This window comes from Chlorocebus sabaeus, chromosome 18 (genome assembly GCF_047675955.1).
Source record: "Chlorocebus sabaeus isolate Y175 chromosome 18, mChlSab1.0.hap1, whole genome shotgun sequence".
Lineage (NCBI taxonomy): Eukaryota > Metazoa > Chordata > Mammalia > Primates > Cercopithecidae > Chlorocebus > Chlorocebus sabaeus.
In genome coordinates this window covers 17,208,643-17,231,369 of record NC_132921.1, presented here as the reverse complement: position 1 = coordinate 17,231,369, position 22,727 = coordinate 17,208,643, and the positions used below count along the sequence as shown (strand labels likewise).

The 22,727-nt window shown below is 41.0% G+C and overlaps 1 protein-coding gene and 1 pseudogene across 1 annotated transcript in view; both read right to left on the bottom strand.

Moving 5' to 3' along the window:
- The window catches only part of BCL2 (BCL2 apoptosis regulator), a 198,758-nt gene that overhangs the window by 61,467 nt on the left and 114,564 nt on the right, over positions 1-22,727 (bottom strand). The window lies entirely within an intron of this gene.
- LOC119620547 (small nucleolar RNA U13) lies at positions 9,917-9,992 on the bottom strand (annotated as a pseudogene).

Genomic DNA, 22,727 nt, shown 5'->3' with positions numbered 1-22,727 from the left:
TATAGTCCACACTGGTCAAGAAGTGAGTAGGCCAGAATTGGGTGGCATTAATCTTGAAAGGCTTTCTGAAGGAAGTATTTCTGTGGAAAAGCCGTGTCGCGATAAAAGGACAGGTCTTCAAGTCAAATCATTGGGTTCTAATGTCTGACTGTGATTTCACAAAATATGGGCAAGGCTAGGTGAGTGGGGTAGGAACAAAGTGCTTGACACACAGAGATGCTACAAAAAAGTGTCCTTAAAAATATCCCTGCAAGGGAAAGGATGAGAAGAGACAGGAAGACGAAAATCTTCAGCGGTTCCTTCAGGGCTAGCTGCTTTCCATATGGTATCTCATTTGATTCTCCTCACAGTCACACTGTGAGATGTTTATTATCCTTTGCACCTTACAAAGAAGAAACCAAAGGTCAAGGTTAAGTAACTTATCTAAAGTCATTCTGCTGGTCTGTGGCAGAGTCTAGGTAGTAAACCCTCACTCTGTGTCAGGCATTATTCTAAATGTTTTATTTGTATTAATTATTTTGGCTTCACAACCCTACGAGGTAGGTACTATCCTTAACCCCACTTGCTAATGAGGAAACTAAGGCACAGAGAGGTTAAGTAACTTGCCCAAAGTCAATACAGCTAGTAAGTAACAGAGCCAGGACTTGAACCCAGGCAATCTGGGTCCTGAGTTTGGAAGCTAACCATTTTACTACCTTTTTCCATTACATATGCCTTACTTCCTCTCTTTGAAGAATATTTATGAATAGACAAAACTGTCAGAACAGCTTGGAGCTTTAGGATGAATATTTTAAATATTATAAATCCCTCACTCGTAGGGGAGTGGTTGTTTGATACGGTTTCTGCTGATCACTCAGTAATCTATCCAAGACAGTGTTGTGCACAGACTATTTTGGTTTCAGTTAATATACAGCACCATATAAACATTGACTCAACTGGAGAGCCTGAACAATAAATTATCACTAGCTCAAGTGCTAAAATAGCACTTGCTTTTCTCTGTGCCTGAGCATGCTATCTATTTATACTTTGCTTACTTCTGTGGAGTCCAAACTGCTTTATGCACATTTCATCATTGCTATACTTACATGGATTTATTGTCTTTATTATACACATGTGACTAATGTACCACACAACGCTTAATATTTACTATAGGAATCTCAGTTTTCAACTAGCTTTTTAATCTATGGGTATTACTGCCTGCCTTTAATTTATAATTAGTGGAAGTTTGCTAATGATAAAAACCATAGCATTTTACTGTTTATATTTTAGCTCAATTCATTTTGTATATGATAATGACCATTCTTGTTCTTGAGTATGAACCATATATTATTTTCTGGCCTTTCTTTACAATTCCATTTATGGCTGACCTTGAACCAGAATAGATCTGTGATTTTACTTTCCAGAGTCCAATACATGTATTTTTCTTTTGTTCATGTTGATATCTGCATTGGCACACGTGAATTTCCAAATTTGGTCTTCACCTTTTCAGTTCTCATAGGCAAAAAATAAATTTGGATGATGCAATAGTCAGTAAAGAACTCCAAAACAAAGGTTTTCTTGACTAGCTGGAGGATATATGGAAATCCCTAACTGTGGTGTATATAAACTGTAAACCCAAGTTTATACATTGTCAGGAGTTAATAGAACTTAAGACTTAGTAGCATGCTTTAGCACTAGATGCATAAAGAGAAACGAAGAAAGAATTGTCATTTGATGTTTTTGTCTTGACAAATAAAAATAGCCAACTGCTTAGCCCACGGCTGGGGCATTCTGTTTTCCTTTGTCTTCTTTTCATATGAATATCCATCTTCGTTATTGAAAACAGAAACTCCAACCTTAAGCATTTCCCTGTTTTTGCAAAAAGGATATTTTACCAACAGTCCCTTTGAAGAACAGGAAGTTATCGTTTCATTCTACACAAGTCCCTACAGTTTTCATCTTGCCCTGATGTGTCATCTGCCAGTGTAACTTTAGGAAAGTGAGACAGATATGGCCAGATATGAGAGATTTTTAAAAGTCACAGTGTCAACAATGGTGTTAGAGGGGGAGTGTTTAGTAACAGAGCCATTTATTCTAGGAATGTTTTTATACCCTGGTAATCCTGATATGATAAGGCTTTAACAAGGTCAACTAACTAACCTGTAGTCAATATCCTCATTCAAGAGAGGTCAGATGCTTGGGGACTCACAGCTGTACAGATGTACTGTGTGCCCTTTTATCTCTCCCTTCTGCACATGCCATTCTCTCTACCTAGATAAGTGGGCACCTCTACCTCTATGATTTCTCTTTCAGGACTCCTGGTAGTTATCATTTCCTCTAAAAAGCCTACCCTAAAACCGAGTTGGATGTCTGTTTTGTGGGCACAGCCCCCTACACCCACCCCACTTATCTTAATGGGTTGAAAATACCAGGAAAAACTTTAGGTAAAGACCATGCCACAGTCAATAGCTGAATAAAGAACAGGTGAAGGGAGTCAGAAAAGCAAGAAAGGGAGACAGAGGCTTGGAAGGGTCTTCCTAGTATTGTTGTTGTTACTTCTACATGGCCACCCTGGGGGTACCCGTGGAGCTGTGGAAATCTCTAAAATCGAAACCAAGCCAGGCTTAGAATTAGTTTGACGAATACAGATTACGTTACTTGAATGTTTTCAAATGCAGATTTTGCTTTTTCATTTTTCTTTGCTCTTTATCTCATTAAAATAAACAATGGTATGGCATTCCCATTTGAACCAGGTCCAGCCCTGAAAGCTGGAGCAGTCTTCAGATGGCATGCTCCACTTGGCCCCTGCTCACAGGGCTGGCATTCAGACCATGGAAATATCAGCAGAATCGAATGCGCTTGGGCAGTTTCCATAAACTTTTTAAGTATACGATCAAAGTTAAGACAAATAGGAAACACAGAATAATTAATAACAATGGAGAGTGGAAAATGCTAGCAAGCCATAATAATCCAAAGCATGGTTTCTATCTCTTTTTAAACAGCTATCTGTTTTACCCACAAAAGACTTTCTGAAAAATGAATTCACCAGCACCATGTCTAAGGCAGAATGAAATATGGAAATAGTACAGTCTTTGGCGTTAGACCTGAGTTTCAGTGCTAGCTCTGAAACTTACTTGCTGGCTGCATGGCTTTAGCAGGTTCCTTAATATGGCAGAACCTCTGCTTCCTCATCATCTTTCAAAATTTTGTGAGGTTTAGAGAAAATATAAGCACAAGTGTTTAGCACATCATAGGGGTTCAATAATGGATGACTAGTGCCATCACCATTATCTTCAACACTACTGAAGAAACAGTAAAATCATCAGTTTGGAAATTATGAATGACCCTAAACTGAACTGGAGTTTAATTATATAGGTGATAGAAATAAAAGTTGGAATAAGCAAATTAGAACATAAACTGGAAAATATTTAACAAATGTAAGAAAGCAAACTTTTGAATAATTTAATTATACTTATTTTACTATAAATATTACATATATATGAACAAATTTTAATTTGTATTACTTTGTAATAATTATTAATTTCAATTTATAATACTCATAATCCTTAAATTATATATTAGCTGAACGGTATATCATATATCCTTCCAGAAAGCTATGAATATCCATGCATTTGTATGTGTATCTAATTTTTTTCTCATCAATAAAATCATATTATCCATACAGTCTTCCACTTTTTCCCTCTACAATAAATCTCAGACATTTTAAAATGTGAGTTCATATATATCCATCACCTTTCTTAATAGCAACATTTCATAATATCAATTTACCAATTTAGCTAGTGCCCCACACAGACATTTCTTTTTTTCCCCAAGTTTTTTTTTTTTTTTTTTTTTTTTTTTTTTTGCTGCAAAATTAAAATACATGATGCTGTAATCCTTATACCTAGGTAGAAGAAACTTGTGGAAGTGAAATTACCGAGTCAAAGGCTATGTAAACTTAGCATTTTCAAAATTAAGGTCAAAGTGCTCTCCAAAAACTTTACAAGAATTTACCGTCTCATTAACAGCATATTTAAAAAAAAAGAAAAGAAAAGAAAAACAGCCTGGGCTTTTTTACACTTGCTTCTCCCAACTCTCTCTGTCTAGGCTTGTTCCAGGGCAGAAGGTACAATCCAGTCATACTAATAACTGATTTAATGGGTCACCATTTAGTATTTAGCCATAATTCATGATAGTTCCTTGTAGTTATCTTCTGTTGTTGCTTAGTTTAAAAACATAAACAATGCTGGAAGTCAAAAAGTTCCTGCTTGTCCTAGGTTAGGAATATCAAGTTCCTCTAGTTGAAGGGTTCTTAACCATGTAGGAAGAGCTCCCCCACCCCTAAAAGAAAAAAGCAAAATAAAACAAACCAATCCCAGATAAACAGAGTCAAGTCATCTTGTATGTACTGAATGTTTTTCTGTGTTAGGCTCAGCACTAGGAGGCTTTTCATATATTATCTCATTTTAGGGTCTATGTATTTTTGAGGAAACCCCCCAGATTGCCGAATTATACCTGGGAAAACAAGAAGTGGTGTACCACCCCTGACCCACCGCATCCAATGAAGTGCTGCTTTCAATCAGCAAAAACAGGCCATCCCACCATCAGCCAGAAATCCCTACTAAGGGCCATTTCTGAAATCACTGACGCTCTCCGTGCGACTCTGAGGCTTGGTGAGATCTTTAAGTGTCTTCTAAGTCATTAGAAGAGATAAATATGGATTCAGCATAGTTGCGGTGTCAAGTATATTTTGTTGTATTTGAATTCTATAAAACTCTGCTGTGGAGAAGTGGCCTACTGGGTACTCCCAGATTAAATAGAATGTTGAACTAACCAGAATACCTCACTCTTCTAACTGCCTGGGGTTTTACTACACTTAAGATAAACTGGGATTTACCGTATTACTCAGCCCTGATCTTGGCATCCTAATTCTTTTCTTCATTTCACTCTCACTGTCACAATGAGTGAAAGAATAGATGTCCCCTCTCCCAGGATAAAAAAAAATGTGAGAAAGAATAATTTCCCATCATTCTCCCTAAAAAGAATCCCACGTAAGACTGTTGAATCCACCCTAAATAATAATCTCCAAATTAACAATTACCACCCTGAGATGAGAGCAAACAAAGAATCGGATTGGAATGCAGAGCTTAACAAAATGATCCCATGCCACAGGACATTCTCTGTGATTTACTAATACAAATGATAGCCCATTCTTTATTTTAAAAATATTTTCTAAAGTCAGGTTTTTGAAACTTAATCTACATCTTCTCTCTAAATTAATAAGATCCCAAGTACAAAGGAATGTCCCAAGAAGTATCAGAAGCTGGACACCAATAGTATTGTGAGACATAAGTCAACATTTGAAGTCCACATTTCACTTTCAGATGGCAGGAACACAACGGCCACCCAGCCCGTGCTCCCTGCAAGGGAAGAAGGAATTCTCCTTTCTCCCTTCCTGAGGGTCAAACCCCTGGAGATTGTTCTCAACCCTAGAAACCATGGGCCTGCCCCAGTAAGTAAAAGTCTTATCTTACTTTATTTATTTTTTTAAATTTTACTTTAAGTTCTGGGATATGCGTGCAGAATGTACAGGTTTGTGACATGGGTAAACATGTGCCATGGTGGTTTACTGCACCTATCAACCCATCACCTAGGTATTAAGCCCCGCATGCATTAGCTATTTGTCCTGATGCTCTCCCTCCCCTCGTCCACCCTCAACAGGCCCCAGTGTGTTGTTCCCCTCCCTGTGTCCATGTGTTCTCATTGCTCAGCTCCCATTTATAAGTGAGAACATGCAGTGTTTGGTTTTCTGTTCCTGTGTTAGTTTGCTGAGGATGATGGCTTCCAGCTTCATCTATGTCCCTGCAAAGGACATGATCTTATTCCTTTTTATGGCTGCATAGTATTCCATGAGGTACATGTACCACATTTTCTTTATCCAGTCTATCATTGATGGGCATTTGGGTTGGCTCCATGTCTTTGCAATTGTAAATAGTGCCGCAATAAACATACATGTACATGTATCTTTATAATAGAATGACTTATATGCCTTTGGGTATATACCCAGTAATGGGATTGATGGCTCAAATGGTATTTCTGGTTCTAGATCCTTGAGGAATCGCTATACTGTCTTCCACAATGGTTCAACTAATTTACATTCCCACCAACAATGTAAAGCCTTCCTATTTCTCCACAGCCTTGCCAGCATCTGCTGTTTTTTGAAAAGTCTTTCTTTTATTTATTTTCATTTTAGTAACTATAATAACTTGGTCTTCTAAGGACAGACCCATCTCCACAGCCTCGCCAGCATCTGCTGTTTTTTGAAAAGTCTTTCTTTTATTTATTTTCATTTTAGTAACTATAATAACTTGGTCTTCTAAGGACAGACCCATCTTCAACTGAATTCCACTGTTGAGGCAGAAAAAAGTTTGCAAGTTTCCAGTATATTCAAAAACAGGTCATTTGTATTCAATAGTGTCACTAACCTACTCATATGAAGAAACACTTTGTGTGTATGAAATACATCATACTTTATTTAAGTAGCTGAGGTGGATTTCTGGTGAAATCACTCATTGTGGGCATCCATGCATAAGCAGCTGCTTACTGCAGAAGTTAAGCCAGCCTTGGAGTTCAGGATAAGCCTTAAAGGTTTCTGATGTGTTAAGTGGAGATTCTGAAATCTGTGCCAGAGACTAGGTTTTAGGCTGGTGCATTTGCAAATCACTGGAAAAAGCAGTGCATGTGAATTCCCTCAGGACATACTGTTGTATGTGATTAATTAATCTCTGACTAATCAGAAATAGCTAAGTGTTGAGGCTGAAATATGAAATTAAAAAAGAAAATTGGCCTAGTCTTCATTTCTTTTGCATTATTAAAAAATAACCTACAAATACGTTTGTTACATTTAAATCACCTACAGCCAGAGTGCCTCCTTCCTTCATCTGACAAACTACTCATTGAACTACTACGTGCAGGATGCTCACCTAGGGCTTGGGAGCATTGTCGGGACTATGACAGGCATGGTCCCTGCTTTCATGGATCTGAAAGAACAAACAAGCACAGCATTCACTGTATAGAAATATTCAGAGAATTAAAGTAGGGTGATAGGAGAGGGAATGATTGGGTGTTTCGGGGGAGCCTCTCAAAGGAAGTGACATTTAAGCTGAGATTTGAAAGGCAAGAAGGAGCCAGCCCTGGGAAAGTTAGGGGTAGTACAATGTAGGCAGAAGTCACAAGTAGTGGAAGATCCCAAGGAGGGAGCAACCTGTTGTGTTTTGAGGATCAGGAAGTCAGTTCAAGTGGCCCATGAGCAATGGGGCAGTGTGCAATTGGTGAGAGCTGAGGCTTAAGAATCAGTGTGAAGGCAATGTAAGATTTTGGAAATCAGATCGAGAGCCTGGATATTATTCTAGGATGACAGGAAGTATTTGGGGTGATAAGACAAGCTAAAAAGCATGGCCCATACAAGTCTTCCACAAAGACCCCAAACTAGAGAGATGGCCAACAAGATGGCAGGTGTCCTAAGGTGCACGTCTATCCCTTGGTGCCCCTCACCCAAAGAGCCAGGTTCTGGAAAGCACTGATGGCAGCTGGTTCCTTAGAATGACATCACCAGGGGATACCACGGCCGCAGCACCTGCCATTGCATCAGCACTAACCTGGTCAAGACCTACATCAGCAAGATCTCCTCCTTCACCCCTGCCCCAGCATCCAGACTTCATCCAGCTTCTCACTCCTCTCCTGAAATGCTTCCCTGTCTACTTCCGCATTTTCAATACACGAAAGGGTTTTGTCCCCAAGCACTGACAGATTCCATAATTCTGTGTAACTAATTTTGGTCACAAAAATGTTCAATATCTTTGAAATTCTGAATGCGTTTCATCAAGGAAACAAGGGTAATCAATTCTACAGCCATACTTGTTTCATGTATGAAGAGAAAAACTCCCAAATAACACCCCGTGATGAAATGTCACACTCAACCATTAAAGACCTATTTTTAGCAAAGTCAACCACTAAGTTCTCAGCCAAATGAAAGGTCATGTGTTATCTGAGAAGCACATGTTACTGTGGTCATCAAATTGCTAATCTGGGGTAAAGTATTCCAGGGAAGATGCTTGTTATAAAACTAGAGTGTACTATAGTGATTACTGCTATTCAGAAATGTAGATAAATCTACATAAATGATAAGGAGAATATCAACTTAACAACTACATTTCAAGTGATGTTTTAAACAAGTCCATTAAAGTGACATTTCTGTGTGCATGTGTGTGAGTGTGTGTGTTAAGAACACTTAACATGAGATTTGCTTATTCTTTATTCCTGTTGAAGAGCAGCTCCCCATTTCTCTCTTCCCTTAGTCCCTGGCAACCACCACTGTGTTCTCAGCTTCTGTGAATTTGGCTACTGTAGATACTCATATAAGTGGAATCATGCAGTATTTGTCCTTCTGTGACTAGTTTATTTCACTGAGCATGATGTCCTCAAGACTCATCCATGTAGTTGCATATGAAAATATTCTCAAGGTGGAGTAATATGTATGTGTGTGTGAATGTATGTGTATGTAATATATATATATATATATATATACGTGTGTGTGCATATATGTATATATACACATATATGTCAGTCTTTTCAATACCATGCTAGATGTGATATCATTTTAGAACCATATATTTGATATATGGACCACCATACTGAAACCTCAGGGCACATTTTTGCCCACTAATGATATATATCAAGGAATGGCATTTCACAGATGAATGGATAAGGAAAATGTGGTGTGTATGTGTGTGTGTATACATATGTGTATATATGTGTGTATATATGTATATGCATATATGCGTGTATATGTATATATGTATATATGTATATGCAAGTATATATGTGTATATATGTATATATGTATACGTATGTGTATATGTATATGTGTATATATGTATATATGAGTATATGTGTGTGTATATATGTATATGTGTGTATATATGTGTGTGTATATATGTATATACATATACACACACACACACACACCACATTTTCCTTATCCATTCATCTGTGAAATGCCATTCCTTGATATATATCATTAGTGGGCAAAATGCCCTGAGGTTTCAGTATGGTGGTCCATATATCAAATATATGGTGCTAAAATGATATCATCACATCTAGCATGGTATTGAAAAGACTGACATAGATTTATTTCCTCACTAGTATGACCTTAAGCAAGATATATTATATTCCTCAATCTAGGTTCTGCATCTGTAAAAAGTAAAAATAATCATATTCATCTTTCACAGGGTTGCTGCGATGATTAAATGAGATAAACCACACAACACAGCACATGACATAGTCACTCATATTCAATACATATGAGATCCCTTTTCCTTTAGCTCTCTGCTCCCACGGTAATCCAAATTTTGGGCAAGCTAACAGTTTTCATTTTTTGATACAGTTATTAGCACCATCCAATCCCATATAAACCACAAACAGGCTGGAATTTTTGTCTATCTGTTTGATGCTGAAGCAGAAAAGTGTCTGCCAGATGGTAGGTGCTCAATAAATAGCCATTGAACGAAATGAATGAATGGGAAGTTATAGTGGAACGAGGCTGAATGTGAAGGTCAGTCAAATATCTTAGCGGAATTATTGGATATGTTTTTAATGGAAGAGATACATTTTTAAATTTTCTTTGCTTTTCTTTTTTTTGCAGTGGAGTCTCACTCTGTCATCCAGGCTGGAGTGCAGTGGCACAATCTTGGCTCACTGCAACCTCTGTCCCACAGGATTCAAGCAATTCTTCTGCCTCAGCCTCCCTAGTAGCTGGGATTACAGGTGTGCACTACCATGCCCAGCTAATTTTTGTATTTTTAGTAGAGACGGGATTTCGCCATGTTGGCCAGGCTGTGATACTATAGTAATTACTATAGTATACTCTATACTATAGCATAGAGGTTGAGGTTGGCACATCTCACATATGACTGTGAATACCCAATCATTATGCTTATGGATTACAAAAAAATCAGCAGATAACTTATAAGTGCAGTCATGTTACAAAATAATTAAGTATAAAAACCATCTGATAAAGAGAGCAGTGGTCCAACTAAATACTGTGATATTTTAACCATAAAAAAGCATTAATGGGAAAAGTCTGATCCCAAGGGCTCCTGGATCAGCAGTAGGTCAGTGATACCCAGGAGAGCCGGAACCATGGCTTGCCTTGGACTCAGCTTCAGGCCATCTGAGAGTCGGCCTGGAGGTCCTGGTAACCTGCAAGGTCACCTCTACAGAAGAGCCATTAGCGACAGGTATCGCCTCTCCAGGTCTTCCAGCTTATTTTCCCATGATAGTGCAGTGATACATCATTTTAGAATTATGATTTGAGAATTATGTAGTCACATGGAGGGGATGTACCCAACATCAGAGTGGATGGAAATCGACCAGAGGGACCCCAGAACATCAAGAAAACATCACAGTGGGGATAGAAACCTCCCTTACTCAGAAACCTGGGGATTGGGAGCTAACTCTGCCACCAACAAGCTGTGTGGCTTTGGGTAAGTCACTGAATCTTTCTCCAGCAGGCCTTGGTTTCATCATCTGTCAGTCATCAATACTGGCCTGTTTGTTTCATCTCTATCTCCTCACTTCATAAGTCCCATGCCTGGACTATGGTGGCCCTGGCTGGTATCCCTTCCCATGCCTTGCTGTTTTGAAAAAGTCACACGTGTAGAAACCACAGATGGTAGTAGGGGGAGACAGTACGGAAGAAAAAGTCACTCCTTCACCTTCTTTTAAAGTACCATGGTCACAATTGTTCACATCTGGCATGCTTCAATAGCAATCACTTGCCTGGTTCAAAAACCTTGAACCATGAAAGTGAAAGAAGGAACTTTATCTTCAAAAGGAAAATTAAAGACCTGGAGAGGACCACTTGGGACCTTTCTATTACACCTAGATAATGGCAGGTATTATTACTCTATGCAGCAGTATTATGAATAGACTAACACATACCCTTAGGCTGTAAAATAGTGCTTTAGGATATAACATGTTGATTCAGATACACAATAAAATACTGTTTGTATTGTAGGCTTTTAATGAAAAGTCTAAAAACGCACCTATTTAACAAACCTCTATTTTTATAGGGCCTGCCTAAAAAAGTCTGCTTTTAAAAAAATCTAACTATGGGTGGTCTTACACCTAGAAGTGGCACAAGAATCCTTTGTCAGACGATGTGTCTTAATTTTTGCTATGGAAAATGTGGTCACCATAATTATAGCCCAGAGAAAATAAAAGGTTTTTAAAATTCCATGCAGGAGGGGAATAAGAGTTTGTTAGCATTCAATAAAACTATAATTTAACTAGCTTTTAGGTACAGAGGAATCAGCAGTTAAATTACAGCACTGGACAATTCTCTATTTTACCTTGTGGCTGTTTGTTGAAGTGTCTTATTTCCTCTTGGAGACCTAAGCTCCTTGGGAACAAATGCCAAGTTACCTATATCCCTGTAACCTCTACCAGACCTGGTACACGGTTTGTTTTTTTTTGTGTTCAATGAACCACAAAGAATCTTTCAGGAAAAATCACTTGAGAAATATTTCAGAGTAAGAGGAAATCAATGTATAACTTGTTTAAGAACTATTTTCTTAGGCTTAAAGATATTTCAAATACACACTTTAAAAGGTTCATTTATGGAAAAAGTTCATTTGTGCAGGCTCCGAAATGAGATTTAGCCAAGAGAAGCATCAATACTAATTAAGTATTGATAAAGGAGGAGGGGGGAGTTTAGCTAGGTAACTTAGTCACTTGGTTACTAAAACCTTCTTCTCGATGGAAAGAAACCATTAGAGATTGAGCTACTCATATTGAAGGAGGAGCTATAATGCAATCGTTTCTCTCTATATATGGTCTTTTTTTTTGGCTTTGAAATAATAGGATCAAAGGCAAATGAGCCTATTGAAAATTAATGAGAGCTGAACGCCGCGTGCTGTTAATATGCTCACTTAACTCAGGCAGCAGAAAGCACTGTGCGGCCCTTTATCATATGGGATAAAATACAAAAGCCTTTATATACAATTTTTGTTTGTCAATTAAAAATAACTAAATAAAGAATTTAAAAACTTTTTTTAATGAAAGCTTTCCAGGAAGGCTGGACGCAGAGAAGGACCTGAAGTTTCCTGCACCTGGAGGCATCATAGTTACGTTTTTCTCAGTTGGATTTCCTATATTTCTTAGATTTCTTAACTCCACAGTGCCACTGACTTTCCCTCTAACCATGAATATGCATCAGAAATTCCAATATTTTAGCATCTGAACTCCATCTTCCTAACAGCGTCTCACCACCAGAAGTGGCCAATAAAGGTCTTCTTCAAATCTATCTTCTTCACATGTTTTGATTTCTTGAAACAGAAATAGGATGGTGATAAACACGGGTGAGAGAAAATAATGTTTTCCTGAAATAGGTAAGAAAGTTATGGCTTGTTGACCTGTGGCTCCCAAACACACACGGGTGGAAATCCATTTGAATGTGCGCTAAGGGCTTGGGTTTGTGTAAGGATGCTGACATGCGTGGCCTTCAGAGTCCAACCCGGCTAAGCGCCCCCTGCCACTTCCTAGCTGTGTGACCATTGTCAGATTGTTCACTTTCTTTGAGCTGCTATCTCCTGGTCTGAAAACGGAGCAAATGCTCGTACCTTCTAGAGGTGTTCAGGGCTCAGACAGTGCAAGTCACAAGCTTATAGCAGCACCGTGTCTGTCATGTGGTAAGAACCCACTACGTGGTGGCTATTTCTGGTGTCATCTTCTGCAGTAATCTGTCCTGCTTGAATTGTGCAGAATGCAATCAAATGCCAAACTCTTCTTGCATTTTCAGTGACAATCCTCTGGTGACAGCTACCTCAGGGACGGTGTCTGCGAGGCACCAGTCACTCCTACAGTTGGGTCCCCCATGTCCACATCTGCTCAATCAGGGGAACGGTCACAACAGGAACAGAAACGGGAAGGGAGAAAGGAAAGGAGGGAGGGAGAAAGGTAGAGAAGGGAGGAAGAAAGGAAGAAGGAAGGAAGTGAGGGAGGAGGAAGCCTTCATAAGATGATGTAATATTCAATTTCCTATCCTCATTCTTTGCCAATCATCACCAAATATTTTGAATTCAAATGAAAAGCATGTTAGTCAGACATTGAGGGGTGAACCCGCTCCCTGTGAGAGAGCAAATGGGAATGGAGAATAGAAAAGAAATATAAAACAAGCAGAGACTCCAGTTAAACTGGCCCACCTTCCTCAGTCTAGTGTGGGATTTTCTCCATTGAAAATTTCTGTTTTTTAATATTGTATCATAAGGTGGATTTTATTTGAGCTTTTCAGGTTATTTGGTCTTTCTTTTGTAATAAAGTACTTTATTTGTTTTCACAACAAAGCAGAGTGGCTTCCGGTTGAGGAAGGAGAGAACCGTGAGGTGAAAGAAGATGGTTTTGCATGACTTTGCTATGCCTCTGTACAGATACAGAGATACACACACACAGACATACACAGACACACGCAGACACAGACACACACACACGACATATGCAGACACACATACAGACACACACTGACACAGAGACACACACACAAACACATACTGACACACAGACACACACACAAACACATACTGACACACAGACACACATAGAGACACACACAGAGACACACACAGACACACACTGACACAGAGACACACACAGACACACACTGACACACAGACACAGAGACACACACACACAGGCACACATTGACACAGAGACACATACACAGGCACACACTGACACACACAGAGACACACACACACAGGCATCCACAGACACACACAGACACATAGACACACACACACACATACGCAGACAGACACACACAGAGGCACACATACAGACACACTGACACAGAGACACACACACACACACAGACACAGAGACACACACAGACATACACAGACAGACACAGACACAGAGACACACACACAGGCACACACTGACACACACAGGGACACACACACACACACTGACACACAGAAACAGAGACACACACAGAGACACACACTGACACAGACACACACAAAACACACACACTACACAACACATGCACACATAGAGACACACAAATGCACACACACACAACATACACAGAGACCCATGCACAGGCACACAGACACAGAGACACAGACACACACACCACACATACCACACACACACAGACACACACAACACACGCACTACACAACACATGCACACAGAGACACACAAATGCACACACACAACACACACAGACACATGCACAGACACACACAGAGACATACACAGACACACAGTACACAACATGCACACACAAAGACACACATACAGACACAGAGACACACAACACATACAGACACATGCACAGACACACACACAACACACACACACAGCCATAAACATACAAACACTACACAACATAGGCACACACAGACACACACAGACAAATGCACACAGACAACACACATAGAGACACATGCACACACAGACACATGCACAGACCCAGACACACAGAGATACCACATAACACATGCACAACACACACACAGATACATACAGACACAACACAGACACACATACAACACATGCACAGACACACACAGACACAGACACACACGCAGACACATGTACACAGACTTATGCACAGATACAGACACACTACATGTGCACAGACACACAGACACAACATAGACACACATACAACACATGCACAGACACATACACAGAGACACACACATACACGCAGACACTTGTACACAGACTTACACACAGATACAGACACACTACGTATGCACAGACACACAGACACTGGCACAGAAACACACGGAGACGACACAGACATAAACACACAGACGCACACGTGTACACCATAGCGGGGCTCATCCCACTTCTGTGCTGTGAATGGCAGAATCTCTTATCTCCTTTTTCAATCAAGAAACGCTGACATTTCCAACCACCACACATGGGGTAAATATGGTAGTACGGACCAAAACCATAACAAACAAAACAACGCACACACACGCGCACACACGAAGGATCTTTTCAAGCAAGCTGGTCTCTCATGAACTTTTCAAGGCTCAGCTCGTAACCTTAGCTCCAGACGTACACCTCTGACTGTTTCCGACGTGTTCCTGTTTTGTTTGTTTGGGTTTATTTGCCTTCGTTCTGCAGGAAGCCTCACAGATATGACAGGGTGATTTAATTCTGCACAAACCTTACCTCCCTCAATTCTTAGAATGAAGATAGATACCACTACCGGTATTCTTAGAGTTAGACTTAACACAGCCTCCCACACCAAACAGAGTGAAGCAGAACCCACATTTCATTGGAATCCTTACTTTTAGGTATTTGCAGGTTTTTCTTTATGACACAGGAAACCAAATATGAGGTACCACTGCAGATAGTCATAAATGGGCTTCGAAAATGTTCCCAGTGGCTGGCAGAACAATAATTGATTTATATCCCAAAAGGAGCACTACATCTGACCCCTTACACTTTGTAAAGGAAAGGAAGATTCTAGATACTCTTTTGTCAGGTGTCAAAATGTATTCATGACAACAGATTGTCAAAGCCATCATTGGAGGGTCTGGCAAAAGTTTCTGCCTACACTTCCAGGTATAAGACAGTCAAGAGCCAAAACCGATAGAGTTGGCAGTGGGCCATGGGATGAGAAAACAAATCAAGCTTTATTTTTTGTTTTGTTTCCTTTTAGAGCCAGGGTCTTGCTCTGTCACTCAGGCTGGAGTGCAGTGGTGCAAGCACAGCTCAACACGGGTGGGAGAAAACTCATCAACTCCTGGGAAAAGTGATCCTCCCACCTCAGTTTCCCAAATAGTTGGGACCACAGGTGTGTGCCAGCATGCCCGGTTAATTTTTTAATATTTTTCTAGAGATGGGGTCTCGCTAGGTTGCCTAAGCTGGTCTTGAACTCCCGGGCTCAAGTGATCCTCCCACCTCAGCCTTCCAAAGTGCTGGGACACAGGCATGAGCCACTGTGCCTGGGCCAAACTGAGTTTTGAATGAAGGGGTGGCATTCCGATGGAGCTAATGAATCCGCTGGACCCTTAGCTCCGGCAGGCACGGGATGTTTGAAACAAGCCAGGCATACCCTGCACCAAACGGGCAATGTGCAGGCAGCATTACAGAACAGAGGTCAAGTGACAGGCTGGGGGGTCCACTGTCTTGATGATTTCTGCTCCTGCCCCTACGCTGATATCCAGTTTACATAGAGACCACTCTCAACTGCAGGCTGAATTGTCCCTACCAAGCTATCTGCACCTTGAGCATATAACAAACCATTGTGAGAAAAGTCAAATTTTTTTCACCCAATTCTGACATTTAAGACTTTCTGTAAGTCAGCCAAAATGTCTTAAGACCCAAATTCCTGAAAGTCTTTCAAAAGAAGCTAGTCAATTCATCCTTATAACCCTCCCTTTTCCCACCGCCCCCAATAGAAGGTACCTGGGGAGAATCTCCTTTGGTTAATATATAAGTAAATTAAGGAGATGACTTTCCATGATTTTACGGAACCACTGACTCTTAAATGAATCTCTTTAAAAAGGAAATAAATGTGTCTTTATAGTAGAAGGATTTATGCACATGTATATTTATTGCAGCACTATTCACAATAGCGATGACTTGGAACCAACCAAAATGTCCATCAGTAATAGACTGGATAAAGAAAACGTGGCACATATGCACCATGGAATACTATGCAGCCATAAAAAAGGATACGTTCATGTCCTTTGCAAGGACATGGATGAAAAATGGAAACCATCATTCTCAGCAAACTAACACAGGAACAGAAAACCACATACCACATGTTCTCACTCATAAGTAGGAGTTGAACAATGAGAACAACATGAACATAGGGAGGGGAACATCACACACTGTGACCTGTTGGGGGCTGGGGGGCCGGGGAGGGATAATATTAGGAGAAATACCTAATGTATGTGATGGGTTGATGGGTGCAGCAAACCACCATGGCACGTGTATACCTATGTAACAAAACTCCACGTTCTGCACGTGTACCCCATAAATTAAAGTATAAAATAATAATAATAATAATAAATTATACAATGACAAAAGGGAAATAAATGTATTCCTTTGGCTAGGCACAGTGGTTCATGCCTGTAATCCCAGCACTTGGGGAGGCCGAAGCAGGCGGATCACTTGAGGTCAGGAGTTCGCGACCAGCTTGGCGAACATGATGAAACCCTGTCTCTACTAAAAATACAAAAATTAGCTAGGCATGGTGGCACACGCCTGTAATCCCAGCTACGTGGGTGGCTGCGGCAGGAGAATCACTTGAACTCGGGAGGCAGAGGTTGCAGTGAGACAAGATTGGGCCACTGCACTCCAGCCTGGGCGACAGAGCAAGACTTGGTCTCAAAAAAAAAAAAAAAAAAAAAAAATTATTCCTACATTCACATATCACTTGTTAGAATACTGGCAGCACAATTTTATGACAACTACTTTACTAAGATTTAGAAGACCTGGTCTGACTCAGAACAACTGAGGCCACTTACCTAACCTGTCTGTACCTCTGTTAACTCATTCCTAAAATCGTGAGGCCTGGACAAGATGGTTTGTAAGATAATTTTCAGCTCTAACATTTTGCGACTATATATTTATGCAGATTCTACTTGTAAAAGACACACTGTTAGATGCCACAGAGACAAACATGCAAAGACATGATCTGCACCTCGTTCTGTTGACAGTGTCATTGCTTGGCTGTATTTCCAAACTTCCATCATAGGCTACTTTGATTAGGCATCAAATTTCTATCTTTCTTTAAATGTATGCCTCTCTTTGATGTTTAGAGGTTCTTAGACAGATGGGGATCAGTACCACATGCACAGGCTTTGCTTAAACATCTTTCTATTGACCTTCGCTCTGTGTGTCTTGTGCAGCCATAGTGTTCTTGGCACCCAACACCATCAGGGGCTCTCTCAACAAGGACTATGTTGGCCTGCCCTGCTATGTCTTGGGAATTCTATAATATAGCTGAATTCTTGCCCCCGAAGTGGATTCCTTCTCCTCTCTTCTCCCTCAAGAACAAGCGTCCTGGCCTGCAGCCTGCAGCCTGGGGACTGGCGACCTGTTTGAAAATCTGTGCATGTCGGACCTGTCAGCATCCAGGCTGGGGAAAGCAGGCTGCCCTTGAGCAGAACAGCTTTGCTAATCAATCACGCTTCAGGAAAGTGGGTGGTTTGTATGTGAGGCCCACTTTGCCAGGACCAACCCCCTTACAAAAACGTCTGAGTGTGAATTAAAAGAAAGAAAACAGTCTACCTTCCGCGTCCACTGCAGGAGGGCCAGACAAGGTTTTATTTAAAAACAACTCCTCTTTTCTGAAGTCTGAAAGCAAGACCCTGGGCTTAAAGAGAATTCCTCCGTCAAGATTTACTAGAGGCTATGATCAGGAGGCAGAGCTCTCAACCTGGACGCCAATGACATGTGTAAAACAAGAGAAAACTTCAGGGAGGTTCCCCACCTATTCAGAAATTAGAAATGAACTACTTACATATTTTTAAAAACAGCCTCCTGAGATGATATCATATATGATTGTGATTGTGCTAGCAAAGCAATTAGCAAGTTGAGCAAATGTATATCATCTGAAGTTAGGCCAGATGATACAAGTCCCTACTAGTAAGAGGCGATTAATAAGACGGCGCCAAGTTTATTGTTACGGGGCTGGGTATATATTCTGGCTATTACTTATTAGTTGGGGCAAGATAGGTAACTTCTCTAAGCCTTTAAATACATTCATACACACACACATAAACACACAGACACACACACACATAATGGGGCCAATTATACTTTCAACTCATAGAATTCTTCTGAGAATTAAGTGAGATACTAATAGCAAACTAAGTGTTTCTATGCTGTAAACACAACAGAAATGTAAAGTATTGTTATAACAGACATACTTGTATTTCTTCAAATAATGTACACGTTACTTTACTCTAAATTATTTGATTGCTATTCTAGCTTTCATCTTTTTTGTTATTTTAGGAATGAGTTTCTAATTAATTCAGTTTATATGCATTTCCTATCTAAAATCTTTTCACATTTTCAAAGCTCCTGCACGAGTGACAGAAAAACACAAGCTTAAAATATCTAGAGAAACAGCACCACAGAAATAGAATAGATAGATAATTTAGAAGGCATTTGCCCTCTACCCAGCACCCCACTTCTGGTACTTACCCTGCTCACATATGAACTGACTTAGATACAAGATTATCTATTGAAGCATTATCTGCAATACCAAAAGACTGGAAATAAACAGGTGTCCATCAACAGGGGCTGGTTAATTACTCCATGGGTAGTAAATAGTCACATAATGACATCCAATGAATTTCTCATCCTGAAATTCCTTCCACATTGACTCTGGGCTTGGCCCCATGACTTGATTTTGCCAATGGAACATTAACCAATGGGATGCAAGTAGAAGCTTAATAAAACCTCCACAGCAGGGCCAACCCCTCTCTGTTTCTGGGACCCAGTCACCATATGAAGCAGCTGGGGCTAGTTTACTCCAGGCATACATTCCAACTGAGGTCAGACTCTCCCAACAACCTGCGAGTGAGGCCATCTTAGACCATCTAGCCCCAAATAATCACATCCATATGAGCAAATCCAGGCAAAAGCATCAGTAAAAAACCCTTGGCAGATCCCAGGCCAAATAGTTCAACCATAGAGTTATGACGAATAAAGCGTTGTTGTTTTAAGCCACTATGTTATGGAGTAATTTGTTATGCAGCTAATTGATAATGGACACACCCTGCTATCTCCAAAACAATGCAATACTAGGAAGTATTATACTGCCTAGGAAAAAAGGAAAAAGATGCATTCTATGTACTGACATGGGGTGGTAAGATCTCAAGATATACTGTGAAATTAACAGGGCAAACAGTACGCTGCCTTTTGGGTAAGAAAGGCAAAATTTTAAAACGTGTATATATTTTATTGTGCATGGAGTGGCACTGGATATATACTCAAGAAATTAACAGACAATGGTTCCTTATTCCAATGGAGGAGCGAGTAGTGAATTGGGTAGATGTGGATGGAGGTGCTAGCGAGACTTACCAATAAACACCTTTCTAAACTGTTTCAGTTTAGGAACCACGTGACTAATACCTATTCAAATAATCATTTTTAAAAAGGGAAAAATAAAGTTAATACAAGATAGAAATGACAAATCTTGAAAAAGTTGAATTTCAAACCGATGATTATAATTCTGCTATGCAACCATCCTTCATCAAGAACAGCCTTCCTTTGAACTGGAATAATCCTTTCTTTGTAACACATATGATTATTTTACACCTGTTATCTTCCCTGCTAGATTGTAAGTGCTTTAAAAGCAGGGACCATATCTTACGCATCTTTGTCTCTTCAGCAAGTGGCAAGCATCTTGCTGGGCACAGAGGAAGACCTTGCTCAGTAAGTGTTTGTTGAGTCAGAAAAATAAACAAAAACATTCAGACCTCACTAAAAGTGTCCATTGTTAATGCTGGTGAGTTCAATAAAATCTTCAACAGCCTAGCTTCCACCTGTACACATCCTCCACACACCATCTTTCAGGAAAAGGGTGAGCATTCCTCGTGATCTGGGCTCATGAATGTACTCTGAACTACTGCGGAGAGTATATACAAAAGCTAAATTCGAACGCTACAAAAAGAAAAATGCAAAACAGCCTCCTCTATTAAAAAACAACAACAACATTTGACTAGAGGGCATCTAGAAAAAGAAAAAGAAAAGAAGAAGGATCTTTTATTATTTCTCATAAGGAACACATTTGACTACTGTGGCTGGAATAAGAAACCCCGCTCCCACTCACTGCTTGCAAAGCAAACTAAGCCACCCGAATAAATGGACCATGGGGACACAGAGGCAGAAAACTCCCGGCCCCACCCCCAGGCCTCCGGAGAAATTGACACTCAAGCCATGGTGGAGAGATTTTCTGTTATGAGTTCAGCATTTCTAGGAAAGAGGAGACCACAGGCTTTCTCTGTAGCCCATTTCAAGAGTCTAACAGCTCTCACTGGAAATCTTCACTTCCTTTGAACTTATACCTTCCTGCTGTGCCTCAGGCCCCTCCCTCTTCTATGAGAGTTCTTGTCTCCACGTCTGATCCCCATGAAAGTGCTGGCGTTTAAGGAGGAGGTCTGGGTCCCCTTCACGGTGGTGTCCACACCTCTCCCAGGGGGATGTGCTCGGTAAGTGTGCATGCAGCACCATCTCAGCCCTGTGCATCCTGGACCGCACCAACAAACAGCACCACACAGCCTGGGGACCACGTCTGGATTCACAGGCAGACGATAAACGCCATGGGCAATACCCAAGCGTTAAATAATTAAAGTTCCCTCCAAGGATACACATAAGTAAGGGTGGAAGCAAAGGAAGTGCACACGCTTGTCTCCAGAAAGACAGGGCATGCAGCCTTCTCCCCAGGATCTCTCCTCATCTTCGCTTCTCTTTCTCACATCAAATAATGCCAATTCTTTAACTTTCCTAGGTTCCATTTCCCCATGCTTTGATCAGTTTCACTGTCTTCTGCGACGCTGCATTTCCCTAACTAGGGCAGTGGGAGATAATCCACATTTGGAGTCTCTGTGAGCCAGCTAAGGTGGAGAGCTGAGACTGACCATCCAGAATCCAGGTGTGCCTTCACCACACAGAACAACAAGCATCGTCGATGCCCCTAGTAAGTGCCAGGTGTTGGGTTAGCTGCTGTTGGAGATATAAAAGGTGGAGACATCATCTCTGCCACTTAAGGAGAGTGACACTGATCGGACAGGATTTAAAGAAGAGGACTTTGGCGTGGGTGGGAAGGGCAGAGGGGGAGGGTTGGGGCAGGGGCACGACCTTGGGACCAGAGTAGGTGCAGGCAGTGGGGCGGGGAGGAAGAAAAGAAGGAAGGAAGAGGCTGGTCAGAGGAAGCCCAAAAGTGGATTCCAGGACACACAGTAAAAAGGGGAGGACAACTTAAAGACCAGCTGTGGGGGTCTGGGGAGAAGGGAAGCTTGTACAGCTGCTGACAGAGGCTGACAGAGGCAGAGAGGGCTCGTGGTGAGCTGACTGAATTTGGGGTACACTAGAGATTTCACGCTTCACCTCAGATGAGGAAATAGGACTGGGAATACAGTTGTATGATTGAAGCCATGACAGAAAAGCCTTTCCAAAGGAGCACGGCGGAGGAGAGGACTGGAGAAGAGGCGCGGAGGCCGCCGAGTGTTGCAGATGCAGGCGGCAGGAGGGAGCCCAGGATGCGGGCAGAGCGAGCCTTGGTCCGTGAGCCCCAAGGCCGATGGGCACTGGGTCATCTAATTCATTCGTGTACAGATCCACAAAACTGTGCATGACTGTGGCCCTCAGTAAGTGCTATATAAATGCTTCATAAGTGTTTGTTGAAGGAAGTTGAAATGTAGTAGTCAAAAGAGTGAGAGGGAAACCAGCAACAGAGCCTTGTAAGTCTAAGAAAAAGAATTCGAAGATAGTCAAGAGCTAATATTGCACAGGCAATTACAGTATTTCCTGAAGATCAAGGGCAACTCTGATTGTTCCAGACTGCCTGGGAGCACCAGAGGACTGGGTGGGGGCAGGAATCAGTTCACCTAGAACTTCTGCCTCCAGTGTACTGGGTCTGCATGGACCACCAGGGCTGACACTGCCTTCCTTAATAGGGGTGTGGGGGAAGTCCCTGGGAT